Genomic DNA, 9,646 nt, shown 5'->3' with positions numbered 1-9,646 from the left:
TTCCCAACTGGGGTACAGCAGGGATCTGTGCTGAGACCTCTGCTCTTCTCCATTTACACCAAATCATCACACAACTTCTCTTATCAATTGTCAGAAAGTTGTATGTGTTCTCAGCTACCTGTCCTGATCTGTGCAATTTAACTTTATTTGTGTAACTTTATTTATAAATATATGAGACAAAAGTCCTTTGAATATTTATTTTCTTGCAAGAAAAGTTCAACAGTCATACAGTCATCCAAGTTGACTGCAGAGTGAAACAACGAGGAAACACCCAAACTCAACATTTATACCTTCATCAAATGCGGATGCTTTGATCTCATCCAATCTAGAGGTCAACCAGTATGGGTTTTTCACTGGCCGGTGCCGATATTTCGAAATCAGGGCAGCTGATGGCCGATATATGATGCCGATTGTTTTGGCCAATATGTTTGGCTGATTTTCTTTTTTTCCCCATTCATCTCATAAAAGTGAGTTTGAGCAAATGATTATTGCAGTGTACAAGATAGGAATGGTAGTAGTAGCCCAATTTAGAGTAATAATACATAACTCAAAACAGTTCTGAAGGATGCTTTTTGTTTACGTTTGCTGACAGACAGCAGTTTCAAACAGACTGCAAATTAATTCTCTGCCAGCAGGAGGCACTTTGGGAGCTGGAGATATAGCGGATTCCCCGGTAACGGCTGTAATCAAATAAGCGCTGCTCACAGTCACAAACGCTATTTTATCAGGCATTACAGGAAAGACGAAATGAAAATTACATCGAAGCTTTTCTGAAGACAGTCGGTTCTTTTCAAAGATACATTCATATAAAAACACCCGCGCTGCATTTTAATTTTGAAACGTGAAGCGCTCATTTTATTCAACGAAGTATAAGCCTTTTGGAAAATCTATTTGTGACGGTCAGTTTTGATATTGTGATAAGCTGCCACAAATAACTCAATGTATAGGAAACACTGGACACTGCTATAAGTCAAATTGCCATAGTGATAACAAAAATAAAAGATTTCACACATATTACACAGCCTGCTGCTCATAACTGCTTAAGAGTGCGCTGGCCACGAGCGATGACATCGTGGAGGCTATTGTCGGACCCACAGACACATTTCATGAGGAAAGTTAACATGCACGTTATATTCAGCCCAGAAGTTTAGTCTGAATTGAACGTATTTCTACTTTCCCATGCAAATGACTTGTTGCACTTATGAATATGATTCAGTTTTGATATTGTGATGAGCCGCCACAAATAACTCAATGTATAGGAAACACTGGACACTGCTATAAGTCAAATTGCCATAGTGATAACAAAAATAAAAGATTTCACACATATTACACAGCCTGCTGCTCATAACTGCTTAAGAGTGCGCTGGCCACGAGCGATGACATCGTGGAGGCTATTGTCGGACCCACAGACACATTTCATGAGGAAAGTTAACATGCACGTTATATTCAGCCCAGAAGTTTAGTCTGAATTGAACGTATTTCTACTTTCCCATGCAAATGACTTGTTGCACTTATGAATATGATAACTTTCCGGCATCAATTCTAGTAGGGTAAAACGTAATCCCGCTTTCGAAACGGTCTGTTTTGCCCTGCCATTAGCTGAGGCTGTGTGTGAAGAAGCTTCGGCTGCAGAGTGTGAGCTGCTCCGTCTCACGCAGCCAGAGGGAGTTCCGCAACAACGCTTAGCTGCCTGCCTATAAATCGGCCTAATTTGCTGCACAATCGGCCGATGCCGATTAATTAAAAAAATGCAAAAAATCGGCCGATCAATCGGTCAACCTCTAATCAATCATAATGCATATTCAACATATATGTCCATTTAAGGTGTCCAACTATGTCCTCCAGATGAGTATCTAAGAATTTAATGCAAACCATTTTCTAAGTAGCCAGGACATTTAAGAAACTAAAATAACATTACTGTCTCATAATTGTCTTGAACACACACACATCAAATAGATTTCCTGTTATCTCTGAGCTCATCAAAAACTCAAGCAAAGAAAAATTGAAAACACTTGATGTTGAAGAATATAATGTAAAGGCATTTACAAAAATTCTGCAGGTAGGAGAAAAATGGCTATAGAGATTTGGGCTTCTAACACAAAGTTCACACATTTCATGAATCCATTAATCCCAGCTGTATTGTCATGATAAATTGAACACATTTTATCTGCTTAACTTTTTGTTATATTCCAAATGGAAATTATGGACAGTAGATCCATAATCTTCTTTGGATCCATATTCTTCTTTGTATTTCTATTTATTCTCATTTTATTTGGTTCTGTTTGTTCCTTTAAACCAGGGGTGTCAAACTCAATTCCTGGAGGGCCAGAGCCCAGCAGAGTTTAGATTCAACCCTAATTAATCACGCCTGATCCAACTAATCAAGTCCATCAGGCTTATTTGAAAACTACATGGTATGTATGTTGGAGCAGTGTTGGAACAAAACTCTGCAGGGCTCCGGCCCTCCAGGAATTGAGTTTGACCCCCCTGCTTTAAATTTAAGCCGCATAGCATAATATGTATAAAAAGGCGTATGATTAAAAACACCATTCATTATTGTTATTACTGTACATGTACTTTATATTCACAGGTGCAGGATTTGTCTGCACTGTTGTTATTATCACATAATCTGTATTCATTTAAGCATGACTAAAAATAACTAGGACAAAAAGCTAAAGCGCCTGTAGCTGTTGGAGTCATTCCAGATTGTCTTTGGGCTGAACTGTGTTGTATTTCTACAGCAACTTTCCCCACAAAACAAAGGAGCCCATCATTCTAGCAATATAAAAACTACACTCCAGCTGTGGCACAGATGATTTGCTATCAAGTTACCTAAGGGTGTGCCATATGACGATTTTTGATCGTGGACTATTAAAATATCTCCACGATCTGCTTTTGAAGAAATATCGTAGTATCGCGCTTATGGTTGGGTATCGAAAACCGGTTCCATTTTAGAACCGGTTCCAAATGTTCAAGAACCGGGTATTCGATAAGACGCGTGCATTTCGATTCTGCTTAACGATTCCTGCGTTCGCATTTTAATGTGATTAAAAATGATTTAAGTGCAGGAACGGAAAGAACCTGCGCCCTGTTTGCGTGCAGCACACACGAAGTGTAAACGCGAGCACAGAGAACAGAGGTCACGGTACGGGTTCCCGGTTTGTGTCCGTTCTCGAACCGTTCCGTGTATTTCCACTGTAGAAAAGGCTGTTCCAGGCCAAAACTGACTGACTTTAATATTTGTCGACCAATATGCAGAAAACTACGTCAGTATATCATCATAAACACAGCCGTTTTTGTCTTACGTGAACGTAAACAGATGAGAAAGAAAACACACATGTACAGTATTTTTAGATCGGCGTGCGTTCGGTGTTAAAGAGACAGCAGCCTAATAAACGCGCTGCCTGTCATTAATGTTAATCAAAGAACAAAAGAAAATAATTCACTGATCTTGACTGAATATATTTAATAACTTTAATTGATTAAGCTATAGTTTATTTATGAAAAGAAAACTATGCAGTGTTTTTAAACTTTTAATTACAGTTTCTGTACCTGAAATTATGTTCAGTTGTATTTATTTATGATATTGCTAATTGATTTGATTGTTCCTATCTTATTACTGACTGTTTACTTGTCTTTAACACTTTAATATTTGAAATTTATATTAATCTAGTTGTTTTTGCTGTGGTATTTTTTTTTTAAGCATAGGCAAAATTCCTCTTGCTGCTGATATTTGCTTGTGTTATTCAGACAATAAATGTTTGACATCTAAATGTTTGACTTAATTTTTTTGGAATATTGGATTTTTTTATCTTATTGGAATCAAAACTAGGAATCGATAAGAATCGGAATCTGTAAAATTCAAACGATACCCAACCCTAATCACGCTACAGCACACATTCTATCAGCTGCACTTCTGGCACCTCCATCTCAATATTGTACAACACAACATACACTCACATCAAATGTTAACTCAGCGGTAGAGTTACACTTACGAGACACTGCAGTTAATCACAATCACAAAAGTACATTATTTGCATGTCCTTTAAAACCTTGCTTTTTAAACATTTCATTCACGTGCTGCTCTGACATGCGCTTTTTCTGAGCGTGTACACCTAAGCAAGCACACGCTAAAAAGACTGTCGAACTCAGGGGTAGTTCTTGGGGGGGGGGGGTCAAGGGGGGCCAGTGCCTGTGTCAATAAGCTTGGTCCCCCCTCTGGCCCCCCATAAATTTGGAATTGCATGACACCAAACAATTTTGTGTGCAATGCACAGTTTGTCCTGTGGGTGGCAGTAATGGAAAAAAGCAATTTATTGTGCCATAACTTTTATGTCAAGGGAGAATGCATTTAGAGACCATGGCTGTGTCCGAAATCGCCCCCTATACCCTCATTCACTATTCCCTACATTAGGTCACTAATTCAGTTCACTAGAAGGAGTGAATGAAAACGAGTAGTGAATTCGGACACTGAGTGCACCGGAAGGAATGCCGCTTTTGCATAGTTTGTGCTTGCTGTTTATTAATCATATGAAACTTGCAAACTAGCAGCTGCAGTAGTAAGATTAAAGGATTTATCTTGAACTCTGTCACGGAAATTATGTATAAACCCTAATCAAACAATTTAATAATCAATTTACAATGAATTTATACCCGTGTTGTACATTCTGCTGTACGCCATGGATGAGCGCTTTGTAATAATGAACGGATTGATTATTCAGCTGCGAGTGCCATCTACTGGCGAGATGCGGGAATTCATTCGGCGCGTGACTCTCGCGGTGCATTATGGGCATTCTCTAGCCGTTGAGCGTGCACTAGTTGTACACTCCTTTTTGCAGTGCATTGTGGGATTGAATGAGTGCCCTCGAGAACATCCACTATGGTTTCGGACACCACTAAAAATGGCTGTTCCCTCAAATAGTGCCAAATATCAGAGAGAAGGAGCTTCACATATTCATCAGAGAATATGTGGGAAAACTTTTCCACGACATTCTAATTTATTGAGATGCACCTGTACAGATAACAAAAATATTTAATTTCAGTCATGTTCACGTAGTGAGAAATAAACTATATTATTATCACATTACAATTATCACAGTTTCTTTAATAAGAATTCATGCATAATTTATACAGTGAAGTGTACAGTGTCATTTTTATATTTCTTAAATTTCTTGAATGTTTTATTTGTATATTATGTTTTGTTCTTATTTTTTATTTACAAAGATAAAATAATGACAAAGATTTTTTTATCTTCACCCACTTTGGCCTAAATATCTGCCATTCTTTTTGTATTTTAGTTTTTAAAATAGGGAAATTAGTTTGGCTGTACTGCTCAGAATGGCAACTTGTAAAATAGTAAAACCAACATGACAAAGAATGATAAAATCGTGAATTATGATTTTCCTGAAAAAATAGTGATATGATATTTTTGCCATATCGCCCACCCCTAAAGTTACCTCTTCATTATTTTGTTCAAAATATGTAAATCATTCTTGAGTTGACAGTAAACAAATAAAAAGTGGAAAGTGAGATAAAAGATAACTGATTGATTTCAGCTGATTTGACAGTGGATTTTACTATATAGTAAAAGTCATGTTCTAAATTCAGTAGTTCCCAACCATGTTCCTGTAGGCCCCTCAAAATCACACATTTTGAATGTCTCTGTAATCAAGACTGATTCAACTCATCAGCGCATTAGTAGAGACTCCAACACCTGAAATAGAGGTGCCTAATAAGTTAGACATCCAAAACATGTTGGGGAACCTCCAGGAACAGGGCTGTGAAATGGTGCTGTTGTAAATAATTAACAAAGCAGAGTGAGATTTCTTAGGTAATATGAGATTAGCCATGTCTCTGAGGTTCAGTAACGACACTTGATATGATTGTGACATCAGCACTGACACATGTACATCTCATTAACATCAGGGGAATCAGATGTTTAGTTTAATTTTTGTTCTTTTTTAGATTATTTTTTAATCTGAGGACAACTAAGGCAACGAATTTGCATGATTGTATTACTTTCTTAACTATATAAATTTGTAAATATTTACACTACCATTGTTAGGTGTGGCCTATATACTGTATTAGGTTAATAATAATAATAATGCGTGTGTCCTAGGAAGACTGCATATAACTGATTATCATTACATATCTATATTTGTTTCTTCACAATGACAGTGGTCAATTAAAATAATTTACAAAAATCGGTATTACAGCGACACGTTATTGCTGCTATAGTTTCTGATCGCTGGTTGGCCAGTTTCCATGTCGGTCAGAAGTACAAGCCTGAGTGAATTACAGTGTAAGTAGACACTGCTGGATGTGCAGAGAGCAAAACTTCGGTTCTAATATAAATGATTTTAATGCGCGTGAAACACAGCGATGATTTGTATAGGGCATAGTAATCAAAACATTCAGGGCTTCAGCCCATTTAGCACCGCCCCTCAAACAACACCCTGATAAAACACACATTCAGAGGAGTCACGAGAGCCTGGACCACATAGCCTACTAGACAGAAACCTCAGAGTATGACAGGAAATGAACACTGCGTGCACAAGGGCTGGCAGTACAGGAAATGTAGGTAGTCATTGTGGGATGAAAATATCTCTAAGCTTCGATTAAACAATAGGCCCTTTTCACATGAAACCATTTTGATTGTGTACTGTAAAATTGTATTTTAATATAAAAACATAAATATATAATATAATATATATATATATATATATATATATATATATATATATATAAAGAGTTTAAAGTAAATGATAAACAATGCAAAATTGCATAAGTAAAATTAAAATAACATTTTATGACAAGGTAATACATAAGATAGAACAAACAAAAATGAACATGCATCTCTATAATACTAAAACGAAATACTACAGTGCAATCACCTTATAAAAAGTGGCTGATGTAACACACTGTTAACAGTAGCACATACTGTTTGCAGATGATAATCTGATGTAGGGCGTTACACAATGCAGCAACAATGAACTGGAGAACCACTACATGGTATGATATAAGCTGAAATCATTAGCTTATTTATTCCTCATTATTTCACTAATTAATATTGTTTGCACAAATGTAAGCAAAATGTACATTTTGGTAAAAATCCCCCTAGTGTAAAAAATATGAGCATTCATGACTTGTGTGGTCAGAGTACAAAATATTATGTTAACCCATGCATGGACACCCATAGTCGCTAATATCAAATATAAGACCAGATCACATACTAAGTCGAATGATCCTGTTCAAATCATGTTTAGCTTGTGCTCTATAAAACCTGTCTTGGTATTTATTTTATGTATCAGATAAGCAGAAAGGAGTGGCATTTTGCTCGTTCCTTCTCTGGACGGAGTCTCTTTCTCTACTCAGGTGTGTACTTTTTTGTTCTCCCAAGGAAATGGGTACTCAGGTACCTGGTTGAAGTGACCCATGAGGAAAATGGCTACTGTGCCAACAGAGAATAGCAAGATGGCTGCCCAGAAACAAACCTTGTCAATCATCTTACCAATCAGCACCCAAACTCTCCATCTCCTGAGGAAAAAAAGAGGGAAAACAGTGTGTGGATCTAGATGACTGCACTGAGGATGTTTAGAAAAGTGTTGTCTTGCTAGGACACTCCTTATGTATCAGATAAGCAGAAAGGAGTGGCATTTTGCTCGTTCCTTCTCTGGACGGAGTCTCTTTCTCTACTCAGGTGTGTACTTTTTTGTTCTCCCAAGGAAATGGGTACTCAGGTACCTGGTTGAAGTGACCCATGAGGAAAATGGCTACTGTGCCAACAGAGAATAGCAAGATGGCTGCCCAGAAACAAACCTTGTCAATCATCTTACCAATCAGCACCCAAACTCTCCATCTCCTGAGGAAAAAAAGAGGAAAAACAGTGTGTGGATATAGATGACTGCACTGAGGATGTTTAGAAAAGTGTTGTCTTGCTAGGACACTCCCGCACTCTCTCACACACACACACACACTTACAGATCCAATGTCATTTTGCTGCTTATTGTATTCAGCAATGAAGTTACAGGCATCCACACACTCTTTTATTTCTGGTGCTGTCTTTGCCAGACTCTTGTAGAGGTTTGCCGTACTGCTCACATCAATTTCATCCACTAGAGGGAGACATACACAAACACTTAAAAAAATACAATTAAATTCCGGTATTATAAATGTAAAAATAAATGAACAGTATTTTTTTTAAATATGCCTAAATAATGCTAATACTAATGAGATTAACATGCAAAATCCAAACATGCCAACACACTTAGAGTAATACTTCAGCCAAAATGAAAATTTGCTAAAAATGTACTCGCCCTAAGGGTATCTAAGATGTAGATAAGTTTGTTTCTTCATCAGAACAGATTTGGAGAAATTTAGCATTAAATCACTTGCTCACCAATGGATCCTCTGCAGTGAGTGAGTGCCATCAGAATGAGAGTTCAAACATCTGATAAAAACATCACAAGAATCCACAAGTAATCCACGCAATTCCAGTACACTGGTCACCGTCTTGTGAAGTGAAAAGTTATCATTAAGGCATTTTAACTTTAAACCATTGCTTCTGGCCATAATCCATAATAATACTTCCAGTGAAAAGTCCATCCCCTGTTGTCTTTTACATCAAAATCCACCAACATATTGGTTTAGAAACGCTTTGGACTGTTTTCAGTGAAGATTTTCACTTCACAAGACTTTAATTGATGGACTGGAGTCCTGTGGATTAATTGTGGATTATTGAGATGTTTTATCAGCTATTTTAACATAATTCTGATGGCAACCATTCACTGCAGAAAATCCATTAGTGAACAAGTGATAGAATGCTAAATTTAAAGGGGTCATAGGATGCCCATTTTCCACAAGTTGATATGATTCTTTAGGGTCTTAATGAAAAGTCTGTAACATATTTTGGTTAAAATTTCTCAATGGTAGTGTAAAAAACACCCTTTTTTACCCTGTCAAAAACAGTTCTTTTCAGAGCAAGCCGTTTTGTAGCATTTTCCTTTAAAAGGGTCATATGATGCGATTTAATTTTTTCCTTTCTCTTTGGAGTGTTACAAGCTCTTGGTGCATAAAGAAGATCTGTAAAGTTGCAAAGACTAAAGTCTCAAATCCAAAGAGATATTCTTTATAAAAGTGTTACGTCTCTCTCTCTCTCTCTCTTAGGTGACTCCGCCCTAATTGGATGTAAAAGACGCATCTGCTGATTCGTCCCGGGAGATCCAGCATCTTTTGAAATAGTGGGACCGGAGGAGGCGGAAGCCAGAGAGAGAGAGCAGAGCTGTTGGTAGTGTTGTGCATCACGTCTCGTTATAGCCTAGCGTGTGGCTTTTCTTTCTTGGTGTTGAGAATCTTGTTGTGCATTCTCGTGATTACTTAGTCCTTTATAATTTTATGTTACCTACTGTTTTGTTGTCTAAAGCTATTTTGTTAATTTTCTTTCCTTGTTATTCCTGTTAAGTTAAGTTGGCGTGTATGCCGCTATTCCTCTGTATTTTGCAAATATTGTGAATAGCGTGTCTCTCCACCATGAAGGCTGTAGGGATTGGGTGCCGGTTTTCTTTATTGTAAATATCGTTTTCTCCTGTTTTTGTGTTAGCTAGGGAGTTAGGGAAGAATGCTGTCATTTGTTTCCTTTTCTTTTCAC

At 37.4% G+C, this 9,646-nt stretch overlaps 1 pseudogene; it reads right to left on the bottom strand.

The window, feature by feature from the left end:
- Positions 1 to 7,370: 7,370 nt before the first annotated feature.
- The window catches only part of LOC107596184 (acetylcholine receptor subunit gamma-like), a 14,753-nt pseudogene continuing 12,477 nt past the window's right edge, over positions 7,371 to 9,646 (bottom strand).

Source organism: Sinocyclocheilus grahami, unplaced genomic scaffold (assembly GCF_001515645.1).
Source record: "Sinocyclocheilus grahami isolate Dianchi unplaced genomic scaffold, SAMN03320097.WGS_v1.1 scaffold215.1, whole genome shotgun sequence".
Classification (NCBI taxonomy): Eukaryota; Metazoa; Chordata; class Actinopteri; order Cypriniformes; family Cyprinidae; genus Sinocyclocheilus; species Sinocyclocheilus grahami.
Note: the sequence above shows the minus strand (reverse complement) of the source record. Positions and strands in the feature narration are given on the sequence as shown.